Here is a 19808-nt window from a genome sequence, read left to right on the forward strand (position 1 = left end):
AGCTTCTGTGCACGGCCAGATCCAAAGGTGGTCGTCCCAGGCCCCCCCCCCCCCCCCCACACACACACATTAGGGGGCTCCCCCTGAATTGCGCATGCTGCTGGTACTGAAATTGGAGCACACCATGCGCGAAATAGAATAGGGTGAGATTTTTTTGGGCATGTTTTAAAATCGCACTAAATCGCATGTGAAAAAAAAAATCGCACATTTTTGAAAAATTCGCAAATGTAATAGGGTGAGATTTTTTAGGCAAAGTCGGAATTCGCATGCGATTTAGTGCTATTTTTTTTAGTGATGATGATGTGCAATTTTTTTTTAGACATTAAAGTGTGGTATTTCGTAAAAAAAAAAAAAAAACGGCGTGGGGTCCCCCCTCCTGAACATAACCAGCCCTGGGCTCATTGAACAGGACCTGGTTCCAAAAATATGGTGGACAAAAAAGCATAGGGGTCCCCCATATTTCTGAAACGAGCCCCGTCTTCTGAAACCAGCCCCGTACTCTTGGACCCATTTTGGTGGCAAAAATATGGGGGACAAAAAAAACTGGGTGTGCCCCATATTTTGGAACCAGCACCGAGCTCCAACAGCCCGCGGTGTCATGCCACAGGTAAGGTCCCCTGGCCGAACCATGTGCACCGTATCTAGTCAGCCCTGGACAGGGATACCATGGGGAGTGGGGACCCCCTCAATAAAGCGGTCCATCCAGGCTTCACCTGTTCAGGGCTTAAGCCCGGGGCTGTCCCTGGCGTCCTTAGGCGGTGGACGCAGGGCTGATATGTGTAAGTTTAAATTAAAAACATTGCTTTTTACAGGTGAACTACAAGTCCCAGCAGGCCTCCCCTGCATGCTGGGACATGGCAAACCACAAGTCCCAGCATGTGGGGCATTAATGGGCCCCATTGGACTGGTTTAATTTTTAAATTTGCGGCTGTTTTTGACCAAAAATCGCACAAGTCTAATAAATTGCACTCTATTACATTTCGCCCCATGCAGCTGCTGCTGCAGGGCGGGCTCCGCCTCCTCCTCCCTGCACCCGGAAGGGGATGTACAGGGCTAGGGAGGAGGAGGAGGTCATTGGGCGTACCCTTGAACACGCCCTGAATTCGGCTATCTGCAGCCATAATAAAAGTCAGCATCGATATTTTATTAGCAAATGGAAAAAAAATAATTTAATGGTGAGCAAACATCAAATCGATGCTTTTTCCTTCATGCGGCTGCATGCGAACGAATGTGAAAACGAAAACATTCACTCAAATACAAATGCGGGGAATCGCTTGGGAGGGGCCAGACGTTCGGCGTGGCGGCATTTACGTGTTTACTAGGCTGGGAACGTACTCTGCTTCGCAAACAGGTCTGAATGAGGCCAAAAATGACTCCGTTTGTTGTCATCTAGTGGCAGCTGTGGGTGATGCGTCTGCATTGGGTCTTGTTCATAAAGACAAGAAAAATCTGAACAATCAACAATCACATAAGCAGGGCGTGATTACAGGATCCGGGTGCCGAGGCTAATACACATGTAGCTCCCCGTGTAATGCTGCTATGCACACGTGTATGTACGCTCAGGGACTCGCCAGTCATACTGCCCATGTGCATGTACTGCTGCTGTACACACGTGTATGGGCGCTCAGGGACTCGCCAGTCATACTGCCCATGTGCATGTACTGCTGCGGTACACACGTGTATGGGCGCTCAGGGACTCGCCCGTCATACTGCCCATGTGAATGTAATACTGCTATTCACACGTGTATGGGCGCTCAGGGACTCACCTGTCATACTGCCCATGTGCATGTAATGCTGCTATACACACGTGTATGGGCGCTCAGGGACTCTCCAGTCATACTGCCCATGTACATGTAATGCTGCTATACACACACGTGTATGGGAGCTCAGGGACTCACCAGTCATACTGCCCATGTGCATGTAATGCTGCTATACACACGTGTATGGGCACTCAGGGACCCACCAGTCATACTGCCCATGTGCATGTAATGCTGCTATACACACGTGTATGGGCGCTCACGGACTCGCCAGTCATACTGTCCATGTGCATGTAATGCTGCTATTCACACGTGTATGGGCGCTCAGGGACTCACCAGTCATACTGCCCATGTGCATGTAATGCTGCTCTACACACGTGTATGGGCGCTCAGGGACTCACCAGTCATACTGCCCATGTACAGGTAATGCTGCTATACACACGTGTATGGGTGCTCAGGGACTCACCAGTCATACTGCCTATGTACAGGTAATGCTGCTATACACACGTGTATGGGTGCTCAGGGACTCGCCAGTCATACTGCCCATGTACAGGTAATGCTGCTATACACACGTGTATGGGCGCTCAGGGACTCACCAGTCATACTGCCCATGTACAGGTAATGCTGCTATACACACGTGTATGGGTGCTCAGGGACTCGCCAGTCATACTGCCCATGTACAGGTAATGCTGCTATACACACGTGTATGGGCGCTCAGGGACTCGCCAGTCATACTGCCCATGTGCATGTAATGCTGCTGTACACACGTGTATGGGCGCTCAGGGACTCGCCAGTCATACTGCCCATGTGCATGTAATGCTGCTGTACACACGTGTATGGGCGCTCAGGGACTCGCCAGTCATACTGCCCATGTGCATGTAATGCTGCTATACACATGTGTATGGGCGCTCAGGGACTCACCAGTCATACTGCCCATGTGCATGTAACGCTGCTATACACACGTGTATGGGCGCTCAGGGACTCGCCAGTCATACTGCACATGTGCATGTAATGCTGCTATACACACGTGTATGGGCACTCAGGGACTCACCAGTCATACTGCCCATGTGCATGTAATGCTGCTATACACACGTGTATGGGCGCTCAGGGACTCACCAGTCATACTGCCCATGTGCATGTAATGCTGCTGTACACACGTGTATGGGCGCTCAGGGACTCGCCAGTCATACTGCCCATGTGCATGTAATGCTGCTATACACACGTGTATGGGCACTCAGGGACTCACCAGTCATACTGCCCATGTGAATGTAATGCTGCTATTCACACGTGTATGGGCACTCAGGGACTCATCAGTCATACTGCCCATGTGCATGTAATGCTGTTATACACACGTGTATGGGCGCTCAGGGACTCACCAGTCATACTGCCCATGTGCATGTAATGCTGCTATACACACGTGTATGGGCGCTCAGGGACTCACCAGTCATACTGCCCATGTGCATGTAATGCTGCTATATACACGTGTATGGGCGCTCAGGGACTCGCCCGTCATACTGCCCATGTGCATGTAATACTGCTATTCACACGTGTATGGGCGCTCAGGGACTCACCAGTCATACTGCCCATGTGCATGTAATGCTGCTATACACACGTGTATGGGCGCTCAGGGACTCACCAGTCATACTGCCCATGTGCATGTAATGCTGCTGTACACACGTGTATGGGCGCTCAGGGACTCCCCAGTCATACTGCCCATGTGCATGTAATGCTGTTATACACACGTGTATGGGCGCTCAGGGACTCACCAGTCATACTGCCCATGTGCATGTAATGCTGCTATACACACGTGTATGGGCGCTCAGGGACTCGCCAGTCATACTGCCCATGTGCATGTAATGCTGCTGTACACACGTGTATGGGCGCTCAGGGACTCCCCAGTCATACTGCCCATGTGCATGTAATGCTGCTATACACACGTGTATGGGCGCTCAGGGACTCACCAGTCATACTGCCCATGTGCATGTAATGCTGCTATATACACGTGTATGGGCGCTCAGGGACTCGCCCATCATACTGCCCATGTGCATGTAATGCTGTTATACACACGTGTATGGGCGCTCAGGGACTCACCAGTCATACTGCCCATGTACAGGTAATGCTGCTATGCACACGTGTATGGGTGCTCAGGGACTCACCAGTCATACTGCCCATGTGCATGTAATGCTGCTATACACACGTGTATGGGCACTCAGGGACTCACCAGTCATACTGCCCATGTGCATGTAATGCTGTTATACACACGTGTATGCGTGAGCAGGGACTCACCAGTCATACTGCCCATGTGCATGTAATGCTGCTATATACACGTGTATGGGCGCTCAGGGACTCGCCCGTCATACTGCCCATGTGCATGTAATGCTGCTATATACACGTGTATGGGCGCTCAGGGACTCACCAGTCATACTGCCCATGTGCATGTAATGCTGCTGTACACATGTGTATGGGCGCTCAGGGACTCCCCAGTCATACTGCCCATGTGCATGTAATGCTGCTATACACACGTGTATGGGCGCTCAGGGACTCACCAGTCATACTGCCCATGTGCATGTAATGCTGCTATATACACGTGTATGGGCGCTCAGGGACTCGCCCATCATACTGCCCATGTGCATGTAATGCTGTTATACACACATGTATGGGCTCTCAGGGACTCACCAGTCATACTGCCCATGTACAGGTAATGCTGCTATACACACGTGTATGGGTGCTCAGGGACTCGCCAGTCATACTGCCCATGTGCATGTAATGCTGCTATACACACGTGTATGGGTGCTCAGGGACTCACCAGTCATACTCCCCATGTGCATGTAATGCTGCTATACACACGTGCATGGGCACTCAGGGACTCACCAGTCATACTGCCCATGTGCATGTAATGCTGTTATACACACGTGTATGGGCACTCAGGGACTCACCAGTCATACTGCCCATGTGCATGTAATGCTGTCATACACACGTGTATGGGCGCTCAGGGACTCGCCAGTCATACTGCCCATGTGCATGTAACGCTGCAAAACACACATGTATGGGCGCTCAGGGACTCGCCAGTCATACTGCCCATGTGAACGTAATACTGCTATTCACACTTGTATGGGCGCTCAGGGACTCGCCAGTCATACTGCCCATGTGCATGTAATGTTGCTATACACACGTGTATGGGCGCTCAGGGACTCACCAGTCATACTGCCCATGTGCATGTAATGCTGTTATACACACGTGTATGGGCGCTCAGGGACTCGCCAGTCATACTGCACATGTGCATGTAATGCTGCTATACACACACGTGTATGGGCGCTCAGGGACTCGCCAGTCATACTGCCCATGTGCATGTAATGCTGCTGTACACACGTGTATGGGCGCTCAGCCATACTGCCCATGTGCATGTAATGCTGCTGTACACACGTGTATGGGCGCTCAGCCATACTGCCCATGTGCATGTACTGCTGCTATACACACGTGTATGGGCACTCAGGGACTCCCCAGTCATACTGCCCAGGTGCATGTAATGCTGCTATACACACGTGTATGGGCACTCAGGGACTCACCAGTCATACTGCCCATGTGAATGTAATGCTGCTATTCACACGTGTATGGGCACTCAGGGACTCATCAGTCATACTGCCCATGTGCATGTAATGCTGTTATACACACGTGTATGGGCGCTCAGGGACTCACCAGTCATACTGCCCATGTGCATGTAATGCTGCTATACACACGTGTATGGGCGCTCAGGGACTCACCAGTCATACTGCCCATGTGCATGTAATGCTGCTATACACACGTGTATGGGCGCTCAGGGACTCGCCAGTCATACTGCACATGTGCATGTAATGCTGCTATACACACGTGTATGGGCACTCAGGGACTCACCAGTCATACTGCCCATGTGCATGTAATGCTGCTATACACACGTGTATGGGCGCTCAGGGACTCACCAGTCATACTGCCCATGTGCATGTAATGCTGCTGTACACACGTGTATGGGCGCTCAGGGACTCGCCAGTCATACTGCCCATGTGCATGTAATGCTGCTATACACACGTGTATGGGCACTCAGGGACTCACCAGTCATACTGCCCATGTGAATGTAATGCTGCTATTCACACGTGTATGGGCACTCAGGGACTCATCAGTCATACTGCCCATGTGCATGTAATGCTGTTATACACACGTGTATGGGCGCTCAGGGACTCACCAGTCATACTGCCCATGTGCATGTAATGCTGCTATACACACGTGTATGGGCGCTCAGGGACTCACCAGTCATACTGCCCATGTGCATGTAATGCTGCTATATACACGTGTATGGGCGCTCAGGGACTCGCCCGTCATACTGCCCATGTGCATGTAATACTGCTATTCACACGTGTATGGGCGCTCAGGGACTCACCAGTCATACTGCCCATGTGCATGTAATGCTGCTATACACACGTGTATGGGCGCTCAGGGACTCACCAGTCATACTGCCCATGTGCATGTAATGCTGCTGTACACACGTGTATGGGCGCTCAGGGACTCCCCAGTCATACTGCCCATGTGCATGTAATGCTGTTATACACACGTGTATGGGCGCTCAGGGACTCACCAGTCATACTGCCCATGTGCATGTAATGCTGCTATACACACGTGTATGGGCGCTCAGGGACTCGCCAGTCATACTGCCCATGTGCATGTAATGCTGCTGTACACACGTGTATGGGCGCTCAGGGACTCCCCAGTCATACTGCCCATGTGCATGTAATGCTGCTATACACACGTGTATGGGCGCTCAGGGACTCACCAGTCATACTGCCCATGTGCATGTAATGCTGCTATATACACGTGTATGGGCGCTCAGGGACTCGCCCATCATACTGCCCATGTGCATGTAATGCTGTTATACACACGTGTATGGGCGCTCAGGGACTCACCAGTCATACTGCCCATGTACAGGTAATGCTGCTATGCACACGTGTATGGGTGCTCAGGGACTCACCAGTCATACTGCCCATGTGCATGTAATGCTGCTATACACACGTGTATGGGCACTCAGGGACTCACCAGTCATACTGCCCATGTGCATGTAATGCTGTTATACACACGTGTATGCGTGAGCAGGGACTCACCAGTCATACTGCCCATGTGCATGTAATGCTGCTATATACACGTGTATGGGCGCTCAGGGACTCGCCCGTCATACTGCCCATGTGCATGTAATGCTGCTATATACACGTGTATGGGCGCTCAGGGACTCACCAGTCATACTGCCCATGTGCATGTAATGCTGCTGTACACATGTGTATGGGCGCTCAGGGACTCCCCAGTCATACTGCCCATGTGCATGTAATGCTGCTATACACACGTGTATGGGCGCTCAGGGACTCACCAGTCATACTGCCCATGTGCATGTAATGCTGCTATATACACGTGTATGGGCGCTCAGGGACTCGCCCATCATACTGCCCATGTGCATGTAATGCTGTTATACACACATGTATGGGCTCTCAGGGACTCACCAGTCATACTGCCCATGTACAGGTAATGCTGCTATACACACGTGTATGGGTGCTCAGGGACTCGCCAGTCATACTGCCCATGTGCATGTAATGCTGCTATACACACGTGTATGGGTGCTCAGGGACTCACCAGTCATACTCCCCATGTGCATGTAATGCTGCTATACACACGTGCATGGGCACTCAGGGACTCACCAGTCATACTGCCCATGTGCATGTAATGCTGTTATACACACGTGTATGGGCACTCAGGGACTCACCAGTCATACTGCCCATGTGCATGTAATGCTGTCATACACACGTGTATGGGCGCTCAGGGACTCGCCAGTCATACTGCCCATGTGCATGTAACGCTGCAAAACACACATGTATGGGCGCTCAGGGACTCGCCAGTCATACTGCCCATGTGAACGTAATACTGCTATTCACACTTGTATGGGCGCTCAGGGACTCGCCAGTCATACTGCCCATGTGCATGTAATGTTGCTATACACACGTGTATGGGCGCTCAGGGACTCACCAGTCATACTGCCCATGTGCATGTAATGCTGTTATACACACGTGTATGGGCGCTCAGGGACTCGCCAGTCATACTGCACATGTGCATGTAATGCTGCTATACACACACGTGTATGGGCGCTCAGGGACTCGCCAGTCATACTGCCCATGTGCATGTAATGCTGCTGTACACACGTGTATGGGCGCTCAGCCATACTGCCCATGTGCATGTAATGCTGCTGTACACACGTGTATGGGCGCTCAGCCATACTGCCCATGTGCATGTACTGCTGCTATACACACGTGTATGGGCACTCAGGGACTCCCCAGTCATACTGCCCAGGTGCATGTAATGCTGCTATACACACGTGTATGGGCGCTCAGGGACTCGCCAGTCATACTGCCCATGTGCATGTAATGCTGTTATACACACACACACGTGTATGGGCGCTCAGGGACTCCCCAGTCATACTGCCCATGTGCATGTAATGCTGCTATACACACGTGTATGGGTGCTCAGGGACTCACCAGTCATACTGCCCATGTGCATGTAATGCTGCTATACACACGTTTATGTGCGCTCAGGGACTCGCCAGTCATACTGCCCATGTGCATGTAATGCTGCTATACCATACCTCCCAACTTCTGAAAGTCTGCATGCGGGACGATGCTCCTGAGCGCCGGAGGCCTAATTTGGGGCGTGGCCTATACTCGCAGCTCTTCCGCGAGGCCACGCCCCCATTTTGCCGCTATGGGGGCATGACCCAGAGGCTCTGTGCATGTAATGCTGCTATACACACGTGTATGGGCGCTCAGGGACTCACCAGTCATACTGCCCATGTGTATTTAATGCTGCTATACACAAATGTATGGGCGCTCAGGGACTCGTCAGTCATACTGCCCATGTACATGTAATGCTGTTCTACACACGTTTATGGGCGCTCAGGGACTCGCCAGTCATACTGCCCATGTGCATGTAATGCTGCTATACACACGTGTATTAGGTACTGCGATTTCTCTATTTAGCAGTCCATACTGAATCAGACCCATAATGTGTAAGTGGAAAGTCTTCAGAAACGTTCCTTGGGGAATTACCTAATGTGCTGTGAGTGCTGATTTGTCGCTGGAAATACTGACGCTGTGATCCGCCTCCTGACATCTACAGATATAAATAGATTTTGTTACACGTGACAATGCAGTTACTGTAAAAGAGCTTCCTGGCTTTATTACATTAATGGACTGTTATAGGGGGAGAGGTATTTAATCTTTGAGGGAGGGTGACATTTTATGGGACGCAATATTTAGTAAGGTTCTGAAATCGCACATTATCGCATTTTCGCAAATCGCGAATTAATTTTTTAAAACTATTTAGTGGAATGCAAATTTGTGGCTGAAAACTGCGATATGGTGCGATTTTTACTCATGGAAATGGGTGAATTTTAGTCATGAAAATGTGCGAATTAGTGGACAATTTTTTTGGAATGATAATATAAAGATGTTTTCTTTCGCCATCTAGTGGTGAAAGAGAGGAAAGACAATATAAAGATTTATTCTTCCTCCATCTAGTGGTGAAACAGAGGAAACACAATATAAAGATTTATTCTTCCTCCATCTAGTGGTGAAACAGAGGAAACACAATATAAAGATTTATTCTTCCACCATCTAGTGGTGAAACAGAGGAAAGACAAAAATCTGTGGAGAGTGATAAACAACCAATCAGCTCCTACCTGTAATTTTTCAAACCCGGCCTGTAACAAGGCAGTTAGGAGCAGATTGGCTGGCGGTTTATTACTCTCCATTGTATCACTTTTTGAAGAGTGGGCCGGAATATGATAACAATTTGCAAACTTTGCACTCATAAATTTACAAGTTACATTAACTTATCACAAGACTTATAGGGCGAGTGCTATTTTTTGACTTTTGCGATTTTTATTTATTTTTGCAAAAAACGTCCAAATTTGCACATTTTCCGAAAATCACACATTCAATAGGTTGCGAATTGCGCTAAAATGTTTATTTTGCCGTGAAAATCGCACATTTTTACATTTTGATTTTTTCTCACACTTCAATTTGCATCCAGATGTTTTTCCATTATAAAGTATACACTAAATGTCCAGCCCAATGCAGAAGACTTACCTATCCCTTCTCAGGAAAGGAAAGTTCCCAGTCACTCCCTCCCTGTCTAGCGGTCGATTAATACTGTGTGCACCCTCCAGTCCAGCGCACTGTGTGGGCGGGATGGTGGGTGGCTGCATGGCCTATGATGTCACAGTCCGCAGCCTGGGCCATGTCTGAGATGCTCAAAGCAGGCTGGAGTTACTTAGACCTGGCGCTATGACGCTTTGGTTGGCACTAGCACTGCCAGACTTGATGGACGCTGGCAGGGGGTGTGACGTGAAGCAGCTACTGGAGGAGGGGAGAGCAACCCCTCAGATACAAGAAATAAGGAAAAAGAAAAAAGTAGCGCTAATACACCAATGAACAATTAAAAATATTCAAATTTAAAAACACTTAAAAACAATTTAAATGCAGTAGGGGCAAGGATCCGTTCCTATGAATACCGCCACTAACCCACATGTAATTCCAACGGGGTAATTGTTGGATGCAAGGGCGGATTGGGAATTAAAACCAGCCTGGGAAATATTTTGAAGCAGCCCTAATGAGGAGGTTGGGAGTTTTTGCGCGCCTCCGTCGCGCCCATTTTTTTTGGGTGGCGTGGCCTAGCGATATGGGGGTGTGGCCTATTCCAACGAGGCCGCACCCCATTTTCGCTGCTGTGGGGGCATGGCTGCTGGCTATGTCCCCAGCCCCTCAGGCTGTAGAAATGCACAGCGTCTATTCTGCAGCCTGTGGGGCTGGGGAGATAGAGACAAGGGGGTGACAGGGGGTCTGTCAACTGCCGCCCCCGCCGTAGGACACCGAGTATGGGCCACCGCCCTAAAACACATTATGCACCATAACAAGAGGGCCCCTTTTTCTATTGAAAAACCTGTACACCTTATGCCACACAGTATGAGCCAATATTCACATTATGACACACAGAATGATATAAAAAAAAATAATATTATGGTATGAGGATACAGGGAGGGGGGACGCAGAGTGGCGTAGGACGTGGGGTGACAGAGGGCAGAGGCAGAGTGGCATAGGATTTGGGGTGGTGAAGGATTCAGGGATGGAGGGGGGATGCAGGGTGGCGGAGGAAGCAGTGTGGGAGGGGGTATGCAGGGTGGTGTATATATATATATATATATATATATATATATATACTGTATACATATAGACACACATAACACAGCCTTATTAATGACTCACTGTAGTACCCAGGCCGGGCTGCTGCTCACTCTCCGCCCACCGCCGCCCATCAGATGGATCCCGAGTCCAGTCCGGCGGGTGGCTGCGCCTGCTCATGTGATCCCACGAGCAGGCGCAGCCACCAGCTGGCGTCATCGGTCCTCCATGCAGTGTCAACAGGTGACGTTAAACACAGATCCACATGTCGTTTATCTCCAAGTCTCGGCTACGGGCCACCCCTCCCCATTTTGTGTGGGTGGGTTAAGGGCAGGGGGCAATGGCTGCAGAACAGTCAAACGAACAGCGCAATGAAATGGTAGATATCCAAAGTTGAAAGCATATCCCCTATTTGTGGAGAGTGCAAAGGGTCCAGGGTGTAGTAATGGGAACAATGCGATTTTACTAAGAGCAAGGAGAAGGTTTAAGCTTCTGATGTCTATACAGCTTTTATTAAGAAAAATGACCCATTTATTATGGAGTGAGCTAAGTAGCATGTGGTACAGTGACTTGGAATGGTATGGAGTAGGTTGATGATGATGACTGCAGGTGTATATAATAGTATAAGACTGGAGGCAGTAAGGTTCAGAGGTCACTGCCTAGATCCGAGTCAGGAGCTGTAGGGGTTAATAGTTCTGTACTCTGATTAGTATTGTGCCTCTGCAGCAGTCCAGCCCTTGTGATAAGGGGCTTCCCTGCAGCAGCACAGTCCCACATGCAATTAGAGGGCCTCTCTTTCACAAGAGAGCCCTCTGTTAATGGCGATTAAATATGACCAGAGAGACAATAAGTGAAAAGCGCAGGTTACGTAATAAGTCCGCAACCAACGTACCCTTTATACCTAACTACGTGCGAACAAAACGTAGCGCAGCGTAGCGTACCTTTTATTGTATTATGTACACCAAGAACCAATACCTTAATCAGAGATTCCTTCGCAGTACTTTGTCTCTAATCTGCGAATATACCTTACAGGACAGTGTCCGTAATATACCTTATCGCTATTATGCGAATAAACAGACACGACCACTGTATAGAAATAAGGAGATAAGAACTCCGTAAAAAGGTTGTATTTAAGTCCCTAATGGACAAAAGGGGGTTACAGAAATAAGAATAAACAGGTATAACAAGTGATACAATATACTAACAATGAATACTAAACAGGCTCTGCTAGGGGGAAAGAATACAGATACAAGACACAATCAGCCAACAATACAATAAGAATAAATACCGTTAATGCAACCGTTACCGTCTCATCAAATATGCGAAGCGCAGTCCGGTCAGAGCTCGCTATCGTTCAGGGATGAACTATAGCCCGGTGGAAAGTCAGGGAAAGGTAGATGTGCCGAAGTGACTGTGACTGCTCTGGGTTGCCTATCTTATAGGGTCAGAAGGGGGAGGTCAAAGGCCATTTCCATTGGTCAGAGATCGTATGTCAGGTCCACTGTGATTGGGGGTAAGATGATACAACTGGTTTGACTAGGTGCAGGGGAGTGAACTTTAAGAGTCCTTTGTTTGATGGTTTCGGCGTCAGCAGTGATAAGAACCAGTTTCATCCAGATTCCTTTGTTACATACTTTCAACAGAAACTGTCTCTGGAATATGGATTATGTCCATAACTATCGGGCCGTGTATATTGCGAAATCTTCGCAATGACCGGAATACTGCGCATAATGAACGGAACGGAACGGTACTAAACATGATACAGACAGATGTATGCAGGGCTAACTAAGCTATGTGTGGCGTTCTAAACCTTTAACTACATTTTACTTAGTATCAGTATGTATTTATGAATTTATGTGTGATAGTATGGCTACTCTTCTGGTCCACTTTGTCACACATACTCGGGTATGGAAACTTTATTTGCGCAACTCTGCGAACCAAAATGGCGGCCATACTATCCTAAAATGGCGTGTGTACAACTAGACTTCCACACCTCCTAACAGGAGCAATTAGCTAGCAGGGAAAACACAACTCCGCAGAATAAGGGTCCAGCCAGCGAGGAAAGCACACCGCCGAGTTCAGCCAGCGGGGAGAGTGCAGACACCGCAGGATTGTTTAGTCGCCAGGGAGAGGGAGCCGGCGTGACAGCAGGGCGCAGTCTGAAGCAGAGGACCACGCCGCTGCAGCAGCACTTCCCGCTGATCGCGGGTCAGTCCGGTATGAGCCGGCCGCGATTACCCAAGCGGGCGCAGGCACTCACCATAAGTGGGGATCCCAGAGTAGAGGGAGATTCCTGCCAAGCGGATATCGGAGCTCAGGACTGCCCAGCGTCTCGGTTATCTAGCCTCCGGCGGGACACTTCCAGCAGTGGTTCAGGAAATTTAGCTCTGGGCTAAAGGTGATGGAGTGAGGCCATGACCCCCCGGCTCCGCAGTCTCAGCCCACACTAATAAGGGGGTGGGGATGAAGAAGGGGCAAAGAGCTTGCTCAGACATTGGTCCTCCAAGTGCCACGGGAGAAGCTGTGTGCAGCAGTGCATGCACACCAGCCCTCCCGCGGCCATTTTAAGTTTGGGTAACCCGGGACTGGCCGCGGCCATCTTTAATGAGGGCATATGGCTGCGGCTGCTAACCATGTAGGTGGCAGTCCGCGGCCCAGCAGGGAAGGTGAGCGGCCCCAATTCACCTTAAATGAGCCGGCCCACCGGGAAAATGCCCGGTTTCCCGGCAGGCCAATCCACCCCTGGTTGGATGAGTGGAACCAATGAAAATCCCACAGAGGGGCCACCGATATGACAGTCTCTGCATTTGCAGATAGGTTATAGTTACCACAGTGCAGTCACCAGGCGATTTTATTCCATTTTAGGATGCATGTCTGCAAGTGGTGAAGAGGAAGCCCAGAGGTGGTGCTTTGGGGGTGATGGAGTGGGTGGACAAGTTCTATTGGTTGGGCTGCTGGTCCGGATTCGGGGTGAGGTGCAATAAAGTGCTGGAAGGGTGTCAGTGGTACATTAGAAAAAAGGACAGAGAAGAATGTCTTTTTTGTTGGTGCACAAAGATAAGTTGAGAGAATTGTATATATTCTTTTTAAAAATTACAATATTTTTATTAAATAGTGTTTAAAATAAGTACTGTCCTATGAGTGAAATATTTTCGGGTGTATGAAAGAAGTTTTCTATCTTTTTTAACTTTTTAAATTTTTAATATTTTAATACTGTATGGTTATCAGTGTCCTCTATGTATCTTTGCTGGGGAGATTTTGTTTATCTTTCTATAGAAGAGTTATCACTCTTTATTTCTTTCAGAGATTTACTCCCACTGTGATGCTATCGTGCGTATCATAACTGATGGTCTACTACCTTGGAGAGCTAAATAAATGCTTGTGTAATCATTAGGTTTGTGTCATGTGTCTTTTTTTACACTTAAAAGTAGAACAACAGCTAGAATACGCACGATAGCATCACAGTGGGAGTAAATCTCTAAAAGAAATAAAGAGTGGTACATGCCTGATGCATTTTCCTGCATCCAAGTTCAGTTTTTTAAGAAAAAATGGCTGACTTGTGGCACATTCCCGGTGGTAGTAGCTTCTTCTATCAAGTTTGCTTTGTGTGTGTGTGGTTCTGAGTCCTCAATCAGTGCACAGGACCAGAGAGTAGCTGCCAGGAAGAAGAGACAGGAGACTTACTATGAAGTGGGAGAATGTGAGTTTAGTGCAGTAAATGTTATATTATGTTTGTGTACAGTCATTATTATAGTATTTTTAACCTTTTCATGATCACTTATGTGTATTAAATGTTTGATACAGCCATAGACCATCTATAGTTTTATATATTGATACTGTATTTAATACAGTATCCAGTGTATAATGAGACTAATGTGTACATTAATGTCCAGTGACATTACAAGGTTCTTCTACCGCTCCCCCAGACTCCCGCACTTGCTCCAATGTTCTGCAGATTGGGAGACTGTGGACTGCATGGAGACACACCCCCCCCCCCCGGGTGCGGGGGTGATGCCGGAAGCAGGCAGGTGGCGGTGGCATAGCTTGTGCAGCTGACCATCGTTGTGCAGAGCCGCATGCCGGGGTCAGGAACAGCCAGCGCATAAGCGGGTGCTCAGATGCTGCCCGGCATTAGACTGCACATGCGCAGTGTAGTCCCCAAATCCCAGGATTGAAATCCTAGGATATCGCCCATCCCAACCCCGGGATTGGTCACCCTAGTAGCCTTTAAGGATAAATGATTTTCCCTTTGCTGGAGTCCCGCATGGCCGCTGAACTTGAGCGCTGTTACATCCCTTCCCATTGTGTTCTGGGAACTAAGCAGGTTTCTCGCAATCATGACAGTGTAAATGTAAATGTAAACAATAATACACGGCGGTGCACCACATCCTATTGTGATCTGGGCTCTTCCTCTTTTTTTCGATTCAGTCCTGACCGCAGTAATACAGCATGTGAATATACTGGAAAAAGAGAAAGAAACCAACCAGGGTTGGTATGAAGCGCTTACCAGGAGTTGCTTATTCAAAAACAGCAGCTGCTTAAGGGAGTAGTCAGCTCCCAGATAAGAAAAAGTAAATAAAATAAAAAGTGAAGCAGCGCTGATATTACAATGTAACTAAATTTAATTTACACAATAAAAACAATAAATTGTGAATATACTGGTGCTGTATTTACTGTAGGGTGTAAGCTGAGTAAATTATTGAACAGAAAAGACTCATGTCCAGGGTTAGTATAATATTTCATGCCGCATTAGTGGGACTACTTGGTGCAGTTTGAGGACAGGAGAATGTGGACACATCTATATTACTGATCACAAATGGGGGACAACAACAATATGCAAAGAAGTCTGGTAAAGGAGAGGGACTGCTTCCACCTATATAATTCACATATCAGAAGAGAGTACACACTACAGTCCCACTTTAGATTTAAAACAATAGGCTCTATAGTACAGGGTACACTAAAGGTGTGTACACACGGCAGATCCTGCCGTGAGATGTGAGTCCCGACGCGAACTGATCGCATTGGGACTCGCATCGCACGGCATGCAACAGGGGCACAATTTAGAGTATATAGTGCAGATCTGCACTATATAGTCTTGGCTGCCCTCTCTATCTGGCTGCCGTTTTGCGCTCACACGGGAGAGCGCATCAGGCTCGCAAGCCCTAAAAAAGCATGCGATATGGCTTCCTATGTTCACTATATCGGGAACATCAGAAGCCAAATCTTACCATGCGTACACACTATTAGACCAATGCACATATGTTACCATATACTGTACTGACCTCATCTTTTCTGTAAAGGTGACTCAGGATATGGGTGTCTTCCGTGGCTCATGACACCTCTGCGATCCCCAGAAGGCCCCGCAATGTTGTGGAACGCACCTTTTCAGGGTGCTGATAAGTAATTTCAGGTGTTTGGACAGGTCATTAGGAATACTGCTTTACCACCCAGCAAAAGTAGTGATGATCGTCCAGTCTTGCTGCATGTTACACAACATTGCCCTCTCCCAACCATCTTATGTGGAGGATGACAATGCAGCAGTCGTGCAGGAAGCTCAAACTACCTTGGCAACGGTAGTGCGGGGTATGCAGAGGGGGGGATCTGATTCGCAGGGAGATCATCAGGCGCTACTTCAGGTAATTACCTGTGCACACTATTCTACCATGTACCTTTGGTGTAAGTGTGTTTACATACTGTACCATAAACCATTTCCTATACATTATCACCAATATTTAGGGGAGTAGTCAGAGGCCGATGGCAGAAGCTGCGTCACCTGAGGTATCCCTTGCTGCTTACATGCTGGTAAGTACATTATTACAATGCTGTATGCCATTTGTAGTAATTACCAAACCAACCACATGAAATCACCTCCCTAACTGCACATTACCATAGTGCCTTACACCATTTAAGTTTTAAGAAATATACTTTAGGATATAATAAACCACAGACACATTTGAATGTAAAATAACGTCTTTACTCATGTAGGGAAAATAAATAGGCTCCTTTTTATGAGCCACACATTTCTGCAAAAATAATTCTGCATCATACAAGCGTACAAGAACGATATACATGTTCAACTTAGTTACTCATTTTTTAGATGCCTGCGTACGTGCACATCCCCCCTTTGCCCCTGACTCCAGCCCACCCCTGGTTCGCACACTCCGACGTGGTGGTGAAGTGGGTGATCCACTCACTGGTGTACGGGACACACTACTAATAGTGGATGTAGCTGCCCCTAATAAATTTAACTCCAGATGATTTAACTGTCCCTGCATGGCATTGCTCTGTGCTGCTATAGCTTGTGTTTGGTCATGTAGATTTTCAGTTAAGGTGGCAATGTTATTGTTATTTTCCCGTAGGGCCTGAGTCATTTCAGGGTGGTAGCTATTCTCACTTGTGTCCCCACACCTACACGGATGCTGCTGGTCAATTTTTTCACTTGCTGAAATAGGTTTCTAATGTAGCCTTGCATATTGCCCATTTGATGGCTTTGCATTTACATGAATTCTACCTGTTTGGTTTTAAATGTGTGTAATGACTGTGCTACATGTTCAGTGGTGGTTGGTGTGTGGGGTGATTGGGTGGGTGGGGGTTGCTGGGGAGTCACCACAGTTGTTGCCCTTTCAGTCAGTGATGTTGCCCTGGTTTCTTCATCAGGTGAGAACGAGTCGACGGGCTGGAGTATTATCTCCATATCTGCGTCCATTATTTCCGCTGATTCTGTGCGTTGCTGCATTAGTTGTGATGATCCTGTGTAAAAAAAACAAATGGCTAAGTATTCCACCATAATAGTGCAGTGTGTGTAGTTATGTTTCTAAGGTGTCTTGTGGGATATGCCACATAACAATTGGTACTGGTCAGTTACACATGTACCCCTGGACTTGATTTAATGCTTAGAGTGGTAATAAGAGTGTTGGCTGTTTCACATTACATTCATTTCCATTGCTACGTAGTGGCAGGAGAGGAATGTAATGTAGGCTATTGTGCATGTAACATGGGTGTGTGTACTGTATGTGTAATGGTGCCACATTCATATTTCTTACCTGCAGCCTTTGCTCTGCATCAGGATCAATTCTCCTGGATCGGTGTGGTGCGTTAGCACTTCGGGATGGCTGATCTGCAAACAAAATGGTGGACAGGCATTACAGACCTTGCAAGGACAGCATTTATTACCAGCATGCAGGGCCGTTTCTAGAGGCGGACAAGCCGTGCAGCAGCCCGGGGCGCCGCACGGCTTGTCCGCCTCTGATAAATAGCTGGGGCGCCCGGCAGCTTCTCCAGCGCCGCCTCCCCCCTTCCTATCCCTTGCCGCCCGACTCTGAGATCCTCACGATCACGGGCCCGGCGGCCGCGGCGGGACATTGCGACTTGCGTCCTGGCTCCAGCAACAAGCTGGCCGCCGGGACTCTGCAGTCTGCACAGGAATCCCCCACCGATGTGTGCGGCGTGACATAATGACGTCACACCGCGCTCGATAAACGGGGAGCAGCACAGCAAGACTTGCTGCATGCCATGCTGCTTATCTGGAGAGAGGAGCTGCCTGACAGCCACCCTGACCCCGGGCTTAAGGTAATTAATTAAAAGTGCCCAGAGAGGGGAGGGAATTGAGGGGGGGGTGCGAAGTGTGCCCACTGCCCACCAATGTGTATACATTTATACATCCACTGCCCACCAATGTATATATTTTTATATGCCCACTATTGTGTATATTTTTATATATCCACTGCCCACCAATGGGGATATTTTTATACGCCCACTGATGTATATATGTTTATATGCCCACTGATGTATATATGTTTATATGCCCACTGCTACCAATGTATATTTAAACACCACTGCCCACCAATGTTTATTAACAATAGGTGGTAACGTATAAATGAATGGTGCAGGCCAGCAATATATATGTTACTGCCTATTATTAATAAACATTGGTGGGCAGTGGTGTTTAAATAAATATACATTGGTGACAGTAGGCATATAAATATTGGTGGGCAGTGGGCATAAAAATATATACATCAGTGGGCATATAAAAATATACATTGCTGGGCAGTGGGCATATACAAATATATACATTGCTGGGCAGTGGGCATATACAAATATATACATTGCTGGGCAGTGGGCATATAAAAATATATACATTGGTGGGCATCGAACATTGGTGGGCTCATCACAGTGTGCAGTGTAATGTGTAATTGTCATCACAGTGTGCGGCGACATAATGTGTAATTGTCATCACGGTGTGCGGCGTCATGTGTAATTGGCATCACGGATAAATAGTGTATAATGATTCAAGTAGCCTGTCATTGTTTGGCCTTGATCTGTGAGGCGTACTAGGTCACTGTGTGGGCCTTTATATTTTTATGTCACTGTGTGGCCTTCAGCCCGCCAACTAAAGTGCGGGAGGACAATGACAATTCCTGCGGTAACCAATGTCTGGACATGCAGGTTGCAAAGGTGAGGTGTAAGGTAATTGGTTTCCTGCTAGACCACGCCCTTATATTAAGCCACACCCCTTTTAAAAATAAACCACGCCCCCTATTTCGGAGGCGCGCGCCATTTCTTTTATGTCGTGTTAACTTTTTTTTTTTTTTTAAACATTTTTATTGAAGCGTCAAATGCAACAAATACAGAATATAATACAATTAATAATTAGAGTGACAAATGATGTGGAACACATTGGACATTTTCCTGCAATTTAAGAATGTGTTGTAGAATGTCTTATTCAGTTTCAGGATATTTTAACAGTATCCATCATGCATACTTTTTTATCAAATTTTCTCCTTTTTCCTTTTTTTAATTTTAATTTTTT

At 47.8% G+C, this 19808-nt stretch overlaps 1 long non-coding RNA gene across 1 annotated transcript in view; it reads right to left on the reverse strand.

Annotated features, from left to right (window-relative positions):
- Nucleotides 1–16995: 16995 nt before the first annotated feature.
- LOC146058670 (uncharacterized) overlaps nt 16996–19808 on the reverse strand; it is a 32516-nt gene continuing 29703 nt past the window's right edge. Inside the window, exons 2-3 of the long non-coding RNA XR_014469891.1 lie at nt 18043–18116; nt 16996–17749 (exon numbers count right to left, since the gene is read on the reverse strand). This is a non-coding gene — a long non-coding RNA (uncharacterized LOC146058670). The remainder of the gene's footprint in view (nt 17750–18042; nt 18117–19808) is intronic.

This window comes from Crinia signifera, chromosome 2, assembly GCF_055691185.1.
Source record: "Crinia signifera chromosome 2, ASM5569118v1, whole genome shotgun sequence".
Taxonomy (NCBI): domain Eukaryota; kingdom Metazoa; phylum Chordata; class Amphibia; order Anura; family Myobatrachidae; genus Crinia; species Crinia signifera.